Source organism: Lycium ferocissimum, chromosome 3, assembly GCF_029784015.1.
Source record: "Lycium ferocissimum isolate CSIRO_LF1 chromosome 3, AGI_CSIRO_Lferr_CH_V1, whole genome shotgun sequence".
In the NCBI taxonomy this organism is placed as follows: domain Eukaryota; kingdom Viridiplantae; phylum Streptophyta; class Magnoliopsida; order Solanales; family Solanaceae; genus Lycium; species Lycium ferocissimum.
This window is the reverse complement of record NC_081344.1, coordinates 24,519,273-24,538,083: the sequence shown is the minus strand read 5'-3', so window position 1 is coordinate 24,538,083 and position 18,811 is coordinate 24,519,273. Positions and strand designations below refer to the sequence as shown.

The 18,811-nt window shown below is 38.1% G+C and overlaps 2 long non-coding RNA genes across 7 annotated transcripts in view; both read left to right on the top strand.

The window, feature by feature from the left end:
• The window catches only part of LOC132050088 (uncharacterized), a 34,146-nt gene extending 26,115 nt beyond the window's left edge, over positions 1-8,031 (top strand). The window contains exon 5 of the long non-coding RNA XR_009413249.1: positions 7,397-8,031. This is a non-coding gene — a long non-coding RNA (uncharacterized LOC132050088). The remainder of the gene's footprint in view (positions 1-7,396) is intronic.
• A 41-nt stretch (positions 8,032-8,072) lies between these two features.
• LOC132050084 (uncharacterized) lies at positions 8,073-18,560 on the top strand. 6 transcript variants are annotated; one of them, XR_009413241.1, is made up of 4 exons: positions 8,073-11,345; positions 12,088-13,472; positions 14,255-14,355; positions 14,974-18,560. It is a non-coding gene; the product is annotated as an uncharacterized LOC132050084 (long non-coding RNA). The 6 variants fall into 6 exon arrangements; XR_009413237.1 differs by having other exon boundaries at positions 8,073-10,323; positions 10,455-11,345; positions 12,088-18,560; XR_009413238.1 differs by having other exon boundaries at positions 8,073-10,329; positions 10,455-11,345; positions 12,088-18,560.
• Positions 18,561-18,811: the final 251 nt, after the last annotated feature.

Sequence of the window (18,811 nt, the reverse complement as noted above, 5' to 3'; positions counted from 1 at the left end):
AGGGGAAAACTGTGGACGAGGGTTTTTGGAATGCAACTTCTTCATGGTATGAATTTGATTACTGACTGGTCAATGTACATTCACCCCGTGGGAGATCTCTTAAAAAGACTAGGACTAGTTACATCTTACATTTCTTTTCTGGAGATAGCATCTATGGTTTTTCAATTTTGTCGTAGATTTGAATAGTGAAAATAGATGAAAATCAGTATGGTTCTGAGGGAAGGAATTGGACTATCTATTCCGTGACTTTCTCATATTTTATACGTGCGACACATGTTCCTTTTTGTGCTCTAAGTATAGCTTTAAGGTATTGTTCTGGGCTAGAGCTGTGGCATTTTTATTTTTTTGCTGCTAACTTGTCATTTGAAGTCCTGTTTTGCGCTCTCTAGTGATGTCCCAAAAGTTTTCTACTTCATGTGAATTAATATATGGTAAACGGTATTTTCTTAATGTGGATGTTTGTTTCAGTCCAGCTTTTCGAAATAGGCTGGCTTTTCTTTGGATGAACTGTCATATCATAATTCATGTCTGCTACTGTTCATTCCTGTCCTGGAAGGGCAAGGGTATAGTAGACGTCCTGTTTTGGGGATTTGAGGTGCATCACGAAATTAAGCTGGGGGCTTGCTTCACTAAATAGATCGTTTAGCTCAGATAGCTGTGTGTACAAAAGCCTTTTTTTGTGAGGTAAATAATCAAACTTAAAAAAGGACATAATGCCATGTGATTTCAAGGAAGTGTATCCCCTAAGCTTAGGTGCCGTTAATCAAATTTTTTGGTCTGAAGGAGTCCTCCATATCTGCTGTTGTGGAAGGATACCCGCACTAAGGAGATACCTTCATGTAGAAGAAATGAAAGAAAGAAGATGCCCAACTTCTAGGTTTTGCTAGCTCGACAGACAAGGAAGGGGTGGAATGGGAATGCGCTTTTATTGTATCTTCTTTTGAGAACCTTCATGTGGTATGTGCAACACCCAATTTGGTAGATCAGTTGGTAACGTGGGAAGTTATTACTTCAATTTACTTTTTATTTTCTGCATGCGCTAAAGCAAGGTACTGTAGATTGATTTTGTTGCTTTAAACAAGATCTGAAGATGTTGGAAGTTATCTTCTTGGCCGTGAGATTCTGCTTTCTTCTGTTTTTTTTGTGGGTTAGTTCTATGGTGGTCTTCAATCTTTGTTTTGTAGGTTTGTGCAGATTCGCCTGTGCTGGTGGTTTTTTTTTGGGGGCAGGGCGGGGGGAGGAGCCTATGCAGTGCCTTATTATTTGTTCCAGGCACAATTATTGAGTTTGTTCCAGTCTTCAATTGAAGTTTTGAGAATTTTCAGGATAATGAAACATTTGCACAGTATTGTAGCAGAATGACTTATTGTCACTGGTGATGGAACGTATCCAACAGTGTTCTAGCACAATGACTTTGAATCTCTATTTCGACTCGTGTAATTTTTTCCTTCAATATTTTGAGTTATAATTTCACCTAGAAGGCCATTGCAAAGTCTAAATTTACAAGTTCAATGTTTTATTTGTTTAGCGATTAAATTCGTGAATTTATCCTAGATTCTCCCCTAGGTAGTCGTTTCTCACTTTGTATCCCCAAGTACAGTAGGCCTACATTCGCTCTCATCAACAATTCCAGAAAAATTGTTCCTTCTAACCCAGTCTGTTCTTCCCGTCTCTGTTCCTCTTTTTTTTTAAAAACCATCTTATGTCCAGTTGTTCCTCAGCTCTGTGTCTTGATTGCATTTGAGTTAAAGCATTATGTTGAGGTCTGTTTTATTTGACAATATGGTCTTATCTTGTCTTGGCACCGACAATGGTTCTTGCTTTCCTTTTGTGGTTTTGGTCTAATTGTTGCTACATTTTTGTTTAGTTGACCCCTGTAACTCCGCCTGTCAAATCAGCCGGTCCCAAGCCCGGATTAAGGAGGAGGGAAGGTCTTGAGTGTGCAGTTAGTCTGTCCATTCAGTGTTGCTCCTTGTCTTGATTCGGATGGAACATGTGCTCCCTATTTCTGATGCTGTTGGTATTATTTTTATTTATGTCATGTCTTACTACTGTTGAATATCGGTTAATCAGGAATGCTGTGGCTGCTAAAATGTAATGTGTTAAGATGGGTTAGGACCTTGTATTGGCCAGTTGACAGAGGATTCAGGCCAGGTGGTCTTGGTTATCATGCAATTGGCAATATAGATATTGTGATAACAACTTATTTTCTTGCATCTTCAGTGAGGACAACTTATTTTCTTGCATCTTCAGTGAAGAGAATTCACCAAGGATCACAATCTTTTCTAACATTTGCTGCGATTTATTGAGGATCCACTTCACACTGGAAATATTGTTTCGCTATTGATGTATTTGGTTTCCTACTCAATATTCAGCTAGAGGTTAGCCCGGCAGCGTATAAATGCATGTACTCAAGAATCGTGTGAATTTTTTTTCTACATAGTTGATGACCTGGTGGTACCTTAAAAAACTGTTGATACTCGTTGCCTGTTTACAGTATAGTTCTCTTTTAAGGGTATGCTGTTTGTTAGTAGGTTTTCATGGATGCTGCAAACTACATCTAGATCATGTGAGGTTTCAATGCGAGTGGACTGCCTCCACAGTCTGTTTTCTTTAATGTCTACTCCATTCTATGATCCACCATTGCATTTGAAAATCATTCCACCATTAATGTCAATGTCTCTTGTTGAGGCAAAAATACTAGCTGATTTCTTCACATTTGTCCCAGCTAGTGGCGGAGCCAGGATTTCCGCCGAGGGGGTTTAAAATATAAAAAAGTAGACATACGAAGAAGCTTAAGGGGGTTCAACATCTACTATAAATACATAAAAAATAATTTTAACCTTGTAAAAACAGTGTTTTTTCCGCCGAGGGTGTTCGGATGAACACCCTCAGCATAGTGTGGCTCCGCCACTGGTCCCAGCCACTGTGAATAGCGCTGGTGAGAGACAGCAGATAACTTGCTGGATTAATCGAGGTGCATGGAAGTTGGCTCGGATATCAAGGGATGACAAAAAATACTCTCTCTAATATTCGCTATTAGCCTATGAAGTTTCATGAATGCTGCAGACTACCTGAAAATATAAGTTTGCAATGGTGATTAAGCTTTCATTGGCAAGATTGTGGATATGATATTGATATCTGTGGTCTGTGCTTGCAGGCCAAAGTCCAAATTTTCAGCATGGAGGGATTTTAGTTGTTTTCATGTCCCTTCCAATATCCACGTTTGTATTGGGAACTTATTTTGTTATTGATGTCTCTAAATGACTTCCAACTTAAAATTCAACTAAATAATTAGGTTCGTGTTTAGCCAGTCTGTGAATTGGTGTATATTGAAGGATCTTGTGCATGCATGCAACATAATTATTGTTTGCGATTGCTTGTGTGGGTTTCCATGGGTGCTGCAGAGCACACTGCACAATCAAATGTCAGCTTGCAATGGTAATTAACTGCGTGGATAATCTCCTGAAAATGAGGTGTGTGTTTTCAGTGATGTTGTAGAAATGTTCAATTTCAGTATACGTTGGTGTATCAAAAATTGATATACAACGCTGTAGCAAATGTTAGTCCATGTGACTTATTTCCTCAGGGTCCACGGGAGGGTCAACACATACCTAAGGAAATTTGGTTGTACCTTGAGTCTGATATTAATTCATGTGCTCAAATTGTAACACTTAGCTGATTATTCCTTTCATGTAGATATCTCTTCCATACTCTCTCAGTTGTGAGTTGAGAGATATAAGGATGCATTTGTTTCATACTCTCTGAGTCTCGAGTTGTGGGATGTAACTTTGTTAGCATGCCTATCTGTTTTCATTATGCCTAGGAAATTTCATATGGTGTTTCATCTTCTTTAGGGTAAGCAACTTGATAATTCACTCAGTTACCTCCTAAGTTCCATCACTAGAGATATTTTGTAATTCTACTCAATAAAATTTTAATAATATTTGCATAAAAAGCATATATTAATATGATGACTTATATGTTTTTTTTTTTTGGTTAACATAACATCAAAATTGTACCGCTCATATCAATATCAGGTTTTCATGGAATCCAACTTAGATGCATATGCGGGTGTTTGAACGGTGGCTCTAGATTTCCCTCTATTATATACCTTTTTCTCCCATCAAGCCTGCAAAATATAAATTTTAGTATCTAAATATTTATCCCATTTGCAGTTTTTTTTTGTTTTTGTTTTTTTTTTGTTTTTTCTAACATTGGAAAATAATATAACCCACAGACAAAACTAAAAAGAATATGATTTTTTTGTTTTTTTTTTTGTTTTTTTTGTTTTTTATAACATTGGAAAAGAATATAATCCGCAGACAAAACTAAACAGAATATGATATAACTTAATAAGATCAACCAATTACACATAAAAGAAACTGAGTCTAAATTGATATGAAGGTTCAGTGAAAATTAAGGTGAAAAAAATAAAGACAGCGAAGAATAAAATTGCAAAAGGGAAAACAATGACAAACCTCAAATGAGCAGAAAATCAGTAAATCAAGACAATGACCATGACAGAAAATTGAGAAAGAAAACTAGAAAAATGAAGTTGTGGGTTTCAAACTACTTTTACTTGTTCATTTTATTTGATTTGGCACACCCCTTAAAAAAATGACAATTTTACTATATGACCCCTTTATTGTAAATCATCTAAACAATGAATCAATTAAACGTACTTTAAGTTTGTGCACACACTAACAATTCCTTAAAGTTTTCAATCCAAAATTAATGATAAGCGTAAAGTAGGTATGAAATAGTAAATTATCTCTTGATTTTCCAAACTGGACAAGTAAAAGTGGACATCTATTTTCTGTATACTGGACAAGTAACAATGAAGGAATTGTTAGTGTATTTTGGTTTAGTTCTTTTTCTCATTAACCTTGTGATTTATGTGTATATATACTACTAGGATAGGATTTTGCTATTAGATTTGATGTTGTTTCACTTGCGAATTAGAGACTGGTTCTTGATATCTTCTTGCGTGTTCGCAGTCGCAGTGTTTGAATAGTTGACCATTTGTTGTTATGATTCTCTTTGGAAGTTGAGGTGATTGCCAGTGCTTTGATCGGTTTGGTTTTGATTTCTTTCTTGGTTATCGGTTTGGTTTTGATTTCTTTCTTGGTTATCTGTTATATACATATCCATAATCTTGATTTCCTTGTGTTGGTGGTTTATTTGTTTCTATTTGGTTTTCATTTCTTGACTATCTGTTATATATGCATCTCCCTCTACTTCCATAATCTTGATTTCCTTGTGTTGTTGGTTTATTTTTTTCTTATTTGGTTTTGATTTCTTGCCTATCTCTTATATACATCTCACCCTTCCGTATCATGATTTCCTTCGTTCGTAGTTTATACGGAGTGTAGGTTTCTGGTCCCAAAAACTTGGATGTGCAAATTCAAGAATCCTTGGTGTTAGAAGATTTATCCATGAATGAGGAACATCCCATAGCCCCTTATGGAATGTAGCAGTTTGTCCAGTGGAGCGATCGGCTTGGTTTTGATTTCTTGGCTATCTCTTATATACATGCTCTCCCTACCCTCAATTGTTAGTTTATTTGTTTTTGACTTTCTTGTGTACTGTAATGTAAGTTTCTTATTGCAGTCCATTGATTGATTTTCAATGTTAAGAAATTGAAAGCTGGTGAGATCCATTCTAGATGCAATTCTGGGAAAATCAATCTTTGATTTCTGTTTTGGCTGATTTTGAGTTTCTTGATGCGAGATATTCCCTATGCAATTAGTTCTGTGTTCATGTTTCCACTTGGTGATTGGAGATGATGTTCCTATGTTAGAGATCAGGTTTCAGTTATGCATTTAGGGGTTATTCTGTACTTTTGAAAAGCTGTGCTGGTGTCTACTGTTTTGCCACACTCTGAGCTATCACTGCCCTGAAACATAGCAATTTCCTTTTTGTTGAATCAGAATACAAATAGGACTGGAAATTTTGCCGATTTGGTTATAAAAACGGTATGACTCCGTCATCTATTCTAGACCTACGTGTCACAAACGGTGCTCAACCATAGATTGGAGCTATCAGTTTGGGTTTGGTATTAGTCTTTCATCTTTATGCTAATTTTGATGTTTATGTTAATATTGTTTTATCCCTCGCATCGACTTCTTTTACCTTCTTATTTGGTTCAGTCATCATAGAATTTCAGTCTTAGGTATGGTGTCAGTTGTCAGCGCGCAAAGTGTTCTACAGGGGTTAGTGTCTTGCTTCAGTGTTTGTGGTCTTTGACTATAGGTATTGGATATTTCGGTCTCGAAGCTTTGTCAAAACTACTGCTGTGTGGAAGTTCTCAACTAAGATGATTCTTTTAACTATTGTGGATAGTGTGTGCTGCTACCATTTCTAGTTTAGTTCAGATGCTTACATTCTTTGATGGTCCAACTGATGAGGTCTCTTATTGTTACGGACACCTGACAAGCTCAAAAGTCAATTCTGGATCTTTTATAGCACCGTAGACTGTAGAGGAGCTTTCTTTTGATTTTCAAGCTACTTATCATCCCTCTGCTTCCGTTTTCTTCTGGTTATCACGCTAGCTTGATGTTGTTTGTTGGATGGATGTGTAGACCACGTGGTGACAGAGGAGTAGATTAAGAAATTTCAAAGGTTGGTATCCGATATGCATTCCTGTGCACCCTGTTTCTTGGTTGGGTTGATGCTTGGCAATCTGGATATTATGATGCTTCAACAAAAAGGCGGTTTTCAATATCTTTTCTCTAACATGTCTAGTGATTTCTTAGGTGGTATGGGTTTCGTCGGATTTGCACTTAATTGTTCCCTTCTTTCTGTGCTTGCAGCTATTGGGTGTTACAGAGCTTTAAAGTCCGCTTTCCACGGAGCGACCTTGGTTTTCCATTTGTGTCGAGGTTTCTTTAGTTCAGGATTTTATGTGTACCAGTTTTTCGATCCAGTTTTCTTCCCTGATCAGAGTGGTTGCCTTCTCTCTTTTTCTAAACTTTTGTTGTATGGAAGCTTTCAGCTAAAACAGGTTTTTTCACTGTGCTGTATTCCACTGCTGTTTTTAGTTTAGTCCAAATGCTTAGCTTTCAGCTAAAACAGGTTTTTTCACTGTGCTGTATTCCACTGCTGTTTTTAGTTTAGTCCAAATGCTTATGTTCTTGTGTGATCCAACTGCTGAGGTCCCTCTGATGGTTGTTATGGACCCCTGATAAGTACTCAAAACTCAATTTTGATATTTGGATAGCCCCATAAGTGCTCCTCTCTGCTTCTGTTTCCTTTTGTGTATCGCACCAGTATGCGTTCCTGTGCACCCTGTTTCTTGGTCTATTTGGTGCTTGCGCTGCAATCTGGATATTGTCAGGCTTCCACAAAAAGGGGGTTTTCAATCTTGTCCCTGGCATCTGTAGTGGTTTCTTAGGTGGTATGAGTCTCATCAGCTTTGCACTTAACTGTTCCCTTCTTTCTGTGCTTGCAGCCATGCGGTCTCACAGAGCAGTACATTATTATTTTCGTTGAGCAGCCTTGTTTGTCCACCTTTTCTTGAGTTCAGGCTTCTTTGAGTACCGAGTTTTTCGATTCAGTTTTCTTCCCTAATAAGAGCGGTTCGCTTATTTCTTTGTCAAATCTGCTGTTGTCTGGAATTTCTCAACTAAAGTAGTTTTTTATTTTTTTATTTTTTTTAACTAGTTTCTGCTGCCATTTTTAGCTTTGTCCAGAAGCTTATGTTTTTCGACGTTCCAACTGATCGGGGGTCCCTGATGGTTGATGGTTATGGGCACCTGATAAGTACTCAAACTCACTTCTGGATATTTTGATACGTACTCCTCTACTTTCGGTGTTCTTGCTACCTATCTTCTCTACTTCCGTTTTCTTTTGTTTATCACACAAGCTTATTTTGTTTGTTTGGTTGGACGGATGTTTGTAGATCTCATGATGATAGTAATAGAGCATTAAATTTGGGAATTTTGAAGTTTGGTTTCTTGGCCATTTTGGTACTCGCACTGCAATCTGGATATTAACAGGGATCAAGAAAAGGAGTTCTCCAATTCCTATCTGACACACATATATATATATATATATATATATATTCTCTAGTGATCTCTTGCTCCTGGGTGGTATGTGTTTTGTGAGCTCTGAACTTTAACAGTTCCCTTCTTTCTGTTCTTGCAGTCGTTGCCACTTACTCAGAGGCTCAGAGCGGTGAATTCTTATGATATCTTCTTTTCATGGAGTGGCCTTGTTTGTCGATTATTCAGGTTTCATTAGTTCAGCTTTTATATGTACTGGGATTTTCAATTCATTTTTCTTCCCTAATCAGCGGCTCCCTTTTCTATTTGTCAAAGTTACTGTTGTATGGATCTCAACTAAGATAATATTTTTCACTAGTGTATGTTGTGTTCTGCTGTCATGAAGTTTTTAATCCAGATGCATATGCTTTCAATGATCCAACTGATGAGATCCCTGATGGTTATGGACACCTGATGAAGTTCCCAAACTCAATTTTGGATCTTTCCGTAAAGTACTCCTCCTTGGTGTTCTTGCTACTTCTCTGCGTCCTTTTTCTTTTGTTTATCACAACCACTTGATTTTGTTTGGTTGGTTGGAAGGATGTATGTAGACCACACGGTGACAGTGATTACATTTGGGAATTTCAGAGTTTGATATTCTCTCAGGCTTCGAGAGAAGGGGGTGGTCCAATCTTGTCTGGCATCTCTGGTGATTTCTATGTGACATGGTTTCTTGGCTTTGAACTTGACTGCTGCCTTCTTTATGTATGTGCTTGCAGCTGTTGGTCTTTAAGAGTGGTGACTTCTTCCTTCCATGGAGCAGCCTTGTTTGTCCATTAGCGTTGTGGTTTTTTTGTAGTTTGGTTTCTATGAGTATCTTCCCTAGTCTCTTTGTCGAAATTGTTGTTATATGGAGTATCAGCAGGCGTTCCTGAGGTTGGTGTTCAGTATTCATTCCTGTGCACGCTGTTTCTTGGTCTTTGGTCTTTTATTGCAGTCTAAATGCCGTCAGGCTTCAAGAAAAAATGGGTTTTCAGTATTTTCTCTGGAATCTCTGGTGATTTCCTGAGTGATTCGGGTTTCGCCACTTGGTGTGCTTGCAGTTGTTGGACGGTCTTAAAGCAGTGAATTTCTTCTTTTCATGGAGAAGCCTTTGGTTTTTCCGGTTTGTGTTGAGGTTTCAGTAGTTCAGGATTCTATTTGTATCAGATTCTCAATTCGGTTTTTTTCTCTAATCAAAGTGATTTTCTTCTCGCAATATTTTCTTTGAAGTGATGCTCTTCTGGTAGTCATTTTCTGAAGAAAATTTAGCATGCCCTTGGTGGTTTTGTTGCTTGGTCGTTTCCATTCAATTTTTGGTTCTTTTATTAGTTGATCTATCTGCAGCCATAATCACTCCGTTGCATAATTAGATTTATGAAACGAAACAAAATTTTGGGGAGAGGGTGCAACTATCATTTTGGGCGTTTAGTTTCTTAGGAGTTCTCTTTGAATCTTTTTGTGTAATCAAGTTTCAGTCAGTCCTGTTTCTTCCCGGTGGTCGGCCCCATCTGCCTGATTGTTAGAGACGTTATCTTAATCAGGTCTGCATAATGTGATTTGAGTTCGTTCTGGTGATTTTCGCAAAAATGCTACTAGCCTTCTGTTGGATTCGATATCTCTGCTCTGTTTTATTTACAATCAGTAGTCATCCTGAATAAGCATCCCTGTCTGTGGGTGGAGGGGAGCAACTCTAGTTCTTTTTTTCTGCCAGTTGTCCGTCTGGTTCGTTGGGTTTGATTTTCTCCTGTATGTAGGTTTCTGCTCTGCAATCCTTGGTTGTGGCTGTTGAGAGTTTGAGCCGAGGGATTATGAGGTTTTTGGCGTTACACAACTAGTCTAGTGTGTTCATTTTCCTGATGACCAGAGATATTTGAGGTTTTTTCCGTATCCATAGAATAGGTCTGGATTTTGTTGGTGTAGTTGTATCGTTATACCTCAAGATATTCGTGATTATCTTGTATTTTTTGGAATGGTGTTTTGATGACTTCCACATAGTTTCAGCTTTGAGCATGGAGTGATAGGTCTAGATTTAGTTTATTTGCTCTTTTTCTATTTTAGTCTTGCTTCAGTATCTTTTTCCGTGGCTTCTTTGTATGCTTTTTTTGGAGGCTTCTGTTTAGCTGGATATTTTTCCAAGTGCAGGCTTAGTGTCAAAGCTAGATGGGCGGGGGTGTCTGAGGTTTGGCTGCATGCTATTTGTTTATTTGGTCTGCAGTAGACTTTCATTTCCTATTGCGGTAGTCGTAGTCCTTGTGTTGGGAAGTTGCGGAACGGGCTTTTTCTCCGTTGGCCATGGGTACCAGTTAATTTCTTTGTGTCTCGAAGCTTTCCCGAAACTCTTTTTTTTTTTTTTTTTTTTTTTTTTTAAGTTCTCATTTCAACCGACGATTCTTATCATTGTGTCTTCTGCTGCCATTTCTAATCCAGATGCACTTGTTATTTGATGATGGGATGGAAGCACTTGCAGAGTCTTCGCAACCAGTGTTGAGTGATTATCCAAATTGGGCTTCTCGCTTGCATCTTTGATAGATGCGTAAGGTAGTCCTCTATTTGGTGTTCTGGCTATCTCATCTCTCCTGCTTCTGTATATCACACCAGCTTGATTTTGTTTGTTGAATGGTAGTAGACCACATGTGACCATAAATAATAAAGAACTGGATTCGGAAAGGGCATATCCAGTTGTGCGCTTGTGGGCCTTGGTGTTTTCTTTTTGGTACTCATACTGTGAGGTGGATCGTGTCAACTTCGAGGAGAAGGGGTCTTTTGGCATCTTTTGTCTGGCATTTCTAGTGATTTCTTCGGTGGTATGGGTTTTGCCAATTGCGTACTTACCGGGCCCTCTTTCTGTGCTTGCAGTTGCTGGGTCATTAGCAGTGAAGGATAATTTTGTTATTGTTTTAATGGGACACTGTGGTGTTGGTTTGTTCGATTTTTCTTCCTTATTGTGTTAAGTTGCTCTAAACTATACCGCTGAGATGTGAGATAGTCAATTCAATTTCTTTCCGCGCCATCTTCCTTCTTCATGTATATCATAAGTTTCTGCATTGATCAGTACCCATCTATCTCCTGACCTTCAACTGTTAAATGCTGTTTGGGGCATGTTGAAGGTATGTGGATTCACTGTTTGTCTGTGACGGAAGGTTCTGCATTGATCAGCTTCTGACTGGTGAGGACTATATCCCTAAGCTTGTCAATTTATATTTATCGCCGCTATGCAGACTCGGGTCCCAGTCTGCCTGTAAGAGGATTTTCAATGGGTTCTATTTATCTGCTGTTGCTCAATATTATGTGGGCTTTCTTTCTTTTCCTGACTGGTCAGTTGCAACCTTTCTTCCGTCACACAACATCTTTGGACTTCCCACTTCTAAAATTTTGACCCATGTTTGTAATCATCAGAGTCTTGTTTAACAAATATATGAAGTTGGAGAGATGGTACAATTATCTCTGCCTTCTCTAGGTGTGTTGGTGCTGCGAGCTATGTTGCTCGGACTCTTCAAAAAAGTTGCCGGGTGCGTGTCGGATACACCAGCAGTAGTACATTTTTGGAGGATCCGACACGGGTGCGACAACACTTTTGGAGAGTCCGAGCAACATAGGCTGCGAGCAAAGATGGCAGTACGTTATCTTTGGCTTCTCAACTCTAGTCCTGAGTTAGATATTGCACGTTGGCTGGATTTGCAGTGTGTTGCTTCCGGACGGAACAGTGAAAGGCTTCCTTTTCTTCTGTCCTTAATTAAGAATGCGGTTCAGGGGATCTTGATGTTTTAGCTGCTAGTCAGTATTGATGCTTGGTTTTAAATGAGGAGCTGATTGTTTATTATTCCCCAATGTAACCATATCTGTTGAGACGACTTGTTTCTTCTATGCCGTCTCCTCTGGGCACTTACGGTCTTGAATTCTGTTTTGTGGTAGTAAGTATTTTTACTTGTGGTGGTAATAGGCCATGAGCCCACAACAGCTTTCATAGGATGCGTTAGATATATTTGATTCAATATTTGGTGCGGAGATGACTATATTTGTGATGACCTCCCCAGAGGTGAGATCAGGGTCTCTTTCAAAGCAGCTAAAAAAAGTTAGAAGTGAGCTATGCGGGTAATAAAGAGCAATTGGGCCGAATCTGATAAAACTGGAAGGCCGACAGCACTGGGCCGTAATTACTCTTTTGAATTCGACTTAATTTGTATTATTTTGGTTAAAACTCAGTTTTGTGGCACTGCATAGGTACTAGGACGAGATGCAACTCGCTCATATGTTTTTACCAAAAGGGGGGTGGATTCAATTTTCCATCTGTACAAGCAATGAATGAATGGTATTACATTAAGATAAATTCATAATCCCACCAAGCATAGAAAAGGAACCAAAATTTGTCAATTCTCATGGCATATCCGTCAATTGCATTATGAGTAGACATAGTACATCATGCATGTTACTAAAGGTTTAATAATGTGTAATATTTCTGATCATTAGTCATTTGTTGGTCCAAGAAGTTGCTGCCAGAACTAGTGGGCTATGCAACAAAATATATTGATCCTTGCCCCAGGTGTTGACCATCCGTCCTATGTTATGCAGGATTTGTTACTGCAGCTGATCAAGAATTTCCACTAGTTGAACTACGTCATAAGACTCCCTAAGAATGATACTAATCAACGACTATTACAACTTTCAACATGTATCTGTCTAGCAGATTTATCTTGCTAGAAGGAGCTTTTGGCTTTGCGTAATATCCCTACCTTTTTTGTATGACATGAACTTTGGCAAATTCTTGTTTGACAAGGTTTTATCTTGTGGAGAAAAGATGAAAGTGGAGAAAGGCCATTCAGTGAATGATGTGTTGTTTTCTGTTCAGATGCCTTGCCACTTGACTTACATGACGCTTTAGGATGATATGGAAATTGTTTTGTTGTTAAGATCAGATTATGGGTGGTTTTTAAATCTACCAGCAAGAGGATATCTAATTTAATGTTTTGTTTATGCTGGTGAGAGTAATCTGTGGAACGAATAAGAAACGAATTGCCTCGTGTTGTTTCTTCTTTGGCTGTTATTGTCCTGCATCGTCGTAGAATTGATATGGCTTCTTATATATACGCAAGCTTGCTTATTGTCTTTCAGCCATTCTATACATGGCTGGATAGAAGGCAAAACCCTTTTCTCTTTGGTGTCAGTTACTATTTCTTGTGGACTATTCTACAGATGCCTTTGTTTACTCTGGTGATGGTAATTAGCACTGTTAATCTGGTAGTGGTACTTGACAAGCTAATCTTTGATGGGATCTTCAGTTTTACTTTGGGTCCCTGTCTCTTTCAGTGTGTTTGGGTTTGAGTTTCCTCTCAAGAGGCATGATGAAACTTGGTTGGTGTCCCCTTGGAGATGTTATTTCAGTCCACAGTCTATCTCCTTGTTGAGTGCTGTAGTTCGAGACTTCTTAACCTCTCATAACCTGGAGACGTAAGTTTGAGTTTTGGTTAATTGGTCTTTTGTTTTCAGCTCTTTCTTCTCTAATTCTCACAATCTATGATTCTTTGGTATTTTGGTCGCTTGACCTAAGTAAAAATGTGGTACCTTAAGTTGCCGAAAAGACTAATTCTCGGTGTTGCAGATATTTTGATGTTCTGCTTAATTTTCACTTTTGTTGGTTTCTAGAGGCAATCCAAGGACTTCCCTATTTATGTTATGTCAACTTCTTTCTGATTCTACACGGTTTATTGTTGGTAAGGGTAAAGACCGTGCAGTTTGTTTGTTGGATGTCAACAAGATTATTTTTGGACAGAGTAAACATAATCTGGTACCTACAGCAGATCTTCTTTTCTTGCATGTGCTCCCCTAGAGAAAAATTCAGTACAAATTTCTGGGTCTTGCCTTGTAGATATTGCTATCTTTATTCCATGTTGCTAGCATTCATGGATCAAAATTTTGACCATTATGTGTTACTGGTTTTCTTGATATATGATTGCTCATGAGCTTTTAAATAGACTATCATTGGGTTGCTGGAGTAGTGGAATTAATGTGTTATCTGCTATGAGCAAGTATTAGTTGCACTGATATATTATATGTTATCCACACAATTGGTTAGGTGAATTCAGGCACTAAACCTGAGAAGGGACGAGATTAAGGGGCTTCTAAAAAACAGTCTGATATTGGAGCTGTTGCAGTGCTTTTGATAATGTTCGACTCATGTTTTCTAAGCATATGTAGTATTTGCTGATCTGGATCTCTTACCTGTAAAATAGCACTATGGATGTGAGAAGAGCTGTACTTTTTTATGAAGTCGAGGTAGGGTAGGTATTGGCATCTTGAGGCAGCCGGGAGGCTTTGGCTTCAGCTCATCGTGGTATTTCTTTTTCGTTTGATATGGCGACTGAATTGGATATTTCTCATTTTCCTAAGCTCTAGTTGTCCAAGTTTGTTAGTCAAGAGTTATCAGCAGAGAGATGTTGCTATTGGAGTAACTGTCGCTCCAGATTTTGTCCTTTTGTTTTTAAGTCCTTGTAGCTACTTTGATAGCGCTAAGATTTTAAGGAACTTTATTTTTTGCCTAAAGTTCACAAATTTAGTTCCATACCAGTGGTTTTTGCTCCTCTCCATAGGAGGTGATTAACATGAGTAGTTGGAGAATGGGTAAATGTTAAACAAAAAAAGTTCTGGTCCTGGACATCTGAATTTTTGTTTTGACGTTGACCTGTTCTAGTCATTTTTGCATGTTCCAAAAGTGTTTACTTATCTGCTTGGATAGCATTACAAGTGCTTCTGGTTTGTTTTGACATTGACCTTGTCTAGTCATTTTTGCATGTTCCAAAAGTGTTGACTCATCTGCTTGGATAGCATTACAAGAGCTTCTGGTATGTTTTGTGTGGAGATGTGTTTAACTACACTTGAATGCTCTAAGTACTATCTAATGCGCTTTCTTCTACGTTGTGTGGTAATTTGTTGATCTATGTGCACCTTGCAGTCTATGGAGGATGAGTGTTCTGTTAGGGGCTGAGTGGTGGTGGTTCAATTTAACTATGAGCAAGACCTGAATGCTTCTCAAAATGAAGAGTCTCCTCTCGCATGTATGAAATCCAGTTGGTGAGGCAGGACTGCGATTATAGGTGGTCTAAAGGTAATATAGCACCACTATTTCTTGCTTCATGGAATTCGATGAAGACACACCAGAACCCACGGAAAAAGCATATCCAGTAGTGCTCTTCATATCGTCAATGTTTCCTGCCCAATCACTATCAACAAATCCAAGCAAAGCACTTTTTTCAACCGGTCTAGACCATATTCCAAGTTGTACAGTACCTTTTAAGTACCTAAGCACTACTTTCCGCAATTGCAAAATGAGTGTCGCTGGGACTTCGCATAAATCTTGCAAGCAAACTAGCAGCATACATTAAATCAGGTCTTGAAACCTTCAAGTACAAGAGACTTCCAATCAAACCTCTGCAAAATGAAGCATCACACTTTTTGGCTCCATTTTACTTTGAAAAATTTGGTATTCAAAATCAGTGGTGTAGAAATTGGTTGCACTTTTGCATTTGAATTTTTTCAGCATCTCCAAAGCATACTTTTGCTAATTAAGAAAAATTTCAGCCTCTGATTGGTATACTTCCAGCCCCAAAATGTACTTCATCTCTCCCAAATTTGACATTTCAAATTGTTTTGTATTTTTACTTTAAGATTTTGCAATTCTTACTCATCACAGCCTGTAACAAGAAAATCGTCGTTTATAAAGCATCAATTAATGAGCTATCATTAGTGAAAATCTTGGTTGCTGAAATGAGCATTCGATTCTATTGTACCAAGCTCTTGATGCCTGCTTCAATCCATTCAATGCTTTTTGAAGCTTGTACAGCTTACCTTCACTTCCTTGAACCACAAAATCCTCCGGGTCGAGCTACATAAATCTCCCCTTCTAGAAAATCATTTAAGAAAGTAGATTTGACATCTAAATGCTAGATTTTTCATTTGATTTGTGCTGTCCATGCAATCAAAATTTTGAGTGTGTCCATCCTTGCAACAGGTACAAAAGTATCCGAGTAATCAACTCTAGGCTGTTGAGAATAACATTTAATGACCAGCTTTGGTTTGTGCTTGTTGATAGATCTGTCTGCATTCAACTTCACTCTGTACACCCATTCAACTCTAATAACTTGTTTATTATCATGTTTGTCAACGAGTTTTTATGTCTTGTTCTTCTCAATCATGGATATTTCCTCCATCGTCGGTTGCTTCTCATTGGCATCTTGAAAGTTTGAAGGTTCCGTGACAGCAAGACTACATCTTAGATAAATTTCAGCCAACATTTTAGTGTCTCTTAACAGAAATTTTTTCATTATTTTCTGCTTCCGAGTCGTCATTTGAATCTTGAAAAACAGGTGCAACAGCCTTCTTTCTGAGTTGAGATATATTCCGTTAAAAGTTGTTTTTAGGCCTGCACCGGAATTTAGCTTTCAGTTTAATTTGAATAAATAGTATTTCTTAGTATTTAGGAGTTTGTTATTTTCAGTAGATTTTTTGCTGATCTTTAGGTATTTGAAGTTAGTATTCTATTATAAATTGTAGTCTTAGATTGCAGTGAAGTCATATCGAACTTTTGTTAGAAAAATGCTTAAGAACTACGGTAAGTGTCTGTTTTGTTTTATGTGTCATGACGTGTGTTTTCTTCGAACGAGGTCTTCTAGTTCTTCTCGGTAGCCTGATCGCTGTCTTAGAATTTTTGAGATCTTTCTCAAAAATTCTGCCCCGGTTTCAGGACTTGCTTCGGGTGCCCCTTGTGTGTTTAGTTTCTATGTTCCCTAATTCTTAGGAGTTGATTTTTTTAACTTTAGTTGAGATCGTAAACTCTGTAAGTCTGTAACTTATTTATAGAATTTCAAAAGAGTTTTGCTTTCGTCAATATTCTTTTGTTGGTTTATCAAAGTTCTGTTCCACCGGTTTAATAGTAAGTAAAATCAATTTTTTCTGTTCTTAATTATCTGGAAACTCAAAATTGGTATTGGAATTGAAATTAACAAGGCAATTTTATCAAGCATGGAAGTAGAATCGAGTTTTTCAAGAATGGCACCTCCTGTTTTTTAAGGTGGTAGTTATCAGATTTGGGCGGTAAGGATGGAAACATATCTAGATGCCGTGGATCTGTGGGAGGTAGTCGAAGAGGATTATGAAATTCCTCCGCTGCCTAATAATCCACTATGGCCCGAATCAAGAACCATAAAGACAAGAAAACCAGAAAATCAAAGACAAAGGCCTGTCTATTTTCAGCACAATTTTCACTCGAATTATGTCTTTAAGATCAGCCAAATCCATCTGGTATTATCTCAAGAAAGAATTCAAAGGGGATGAAAGGATTAGAGGTACACAAGTGCTTAATCTTGTAAAAGATTTCGAGATGCAGAAGATGAAAGAAACCGAAACCATCAAAGATTACTCTGAAAAGCTGCTAAACATAGCCAACAGGGTAAGATTGCTTGGTTCTGCTTTCAATGTCTCTCGTATTGTTGAAAAAGTTCTGGTAACTGTGCCGGAAAGATTTGAAGCAACCATAACCACGTTGGAAAACACCAAGGATCTGTCCAAGATTACCTTGGCAGAGTTGTTGAATGCTTTGCAGGCTCAAGACCAACAAAGGGTTATGCGAGAACAAGGAAATACCGATAGAGCGCATTGCTAGCCAAAATCTAGATGGTGGAAAAACAAAAAGAAAAGAACAAGAAGAATCAACAAACAGGTGATGTAGACATTCCAGCAAGTACTGTTAAAGGAAAAGCAAAGCAGGAAACTCAAAGAGAAGTTATCCTCCTTGTAAGCATTGTGGAAAGAAAGACCATCCACCATACAAGTGTTGGAGAAGGCCTGATGCTAGGTGCAGTAAATGCAATCATCTTGGGTACGAAGCTGTCATTTGCAAGGAAAATGGTCAACAACTAGAAGCATAGCTCAGGTTGTTGATGGAGAGGAGGAAGATTAAATCATTGTTGCTACATGTTTTTCAAGTAGATCATCGAGCGAGTGTTGGATGATTGACAGTGGATACACTAATCACATGACAAATGACATGGCTCTCTTCAAGGAATTGAAGCGTACAACCATTATTAAAGTCGTAATAGATGGCGAACATCTTCCTATAAGAGGAAAAGGAATCATTGCTATTCCAAGTCATTCAGGTACAATAACAATTTCTGATGTGCTTTATGTACCTGACAGAGATCAAAACTTGCTTAGTGTTGGTCAATTGATGAAAAAGGCTACAAATTATTTTTGAAGATAAACATCGCTTGATCAGGGATGTTTCAGATCAAGAAATGTTTTAAAGTAAAAATGAGAAGCAAACGTTTCTCATTAGATCCATTTGAGGAGGAGCATGTCGTTTTTCAGCCAAAGAAAGTGTTGCAGAAATATGGCACAAGAGACTCGGACATTATCACTATGAAGGGTTGCTAAAGATAAAAAAAGCAAAAATAGTTGAGGACTTACCTGTTTTGAAAGTGAATTCTTCAAATTGTCTTGCTTGTCAATATTTTATGGGAAACAAAGCAGACTTCCATTTCCAAAGTCAACTTGGAGAGCCTCAAACAAATTTCAGCTGATTCATACCGATATTGCAGGACCTCAAAGGACTCACTCATTAAAAGGTAGTCTTCACTATATCATTTTTGTTGAGGAACTAACCCGCTGTGTTGGATTTACTTTCTCAAGCATAAGAGCCTGCTAATGTCTTTCGAAAGTTCAAAGCAAAAGTAGAAAATGAAGCTGATTGTAGAATTCAGTCCGTACAACAACAAATAATGAAAAGGAATAACACT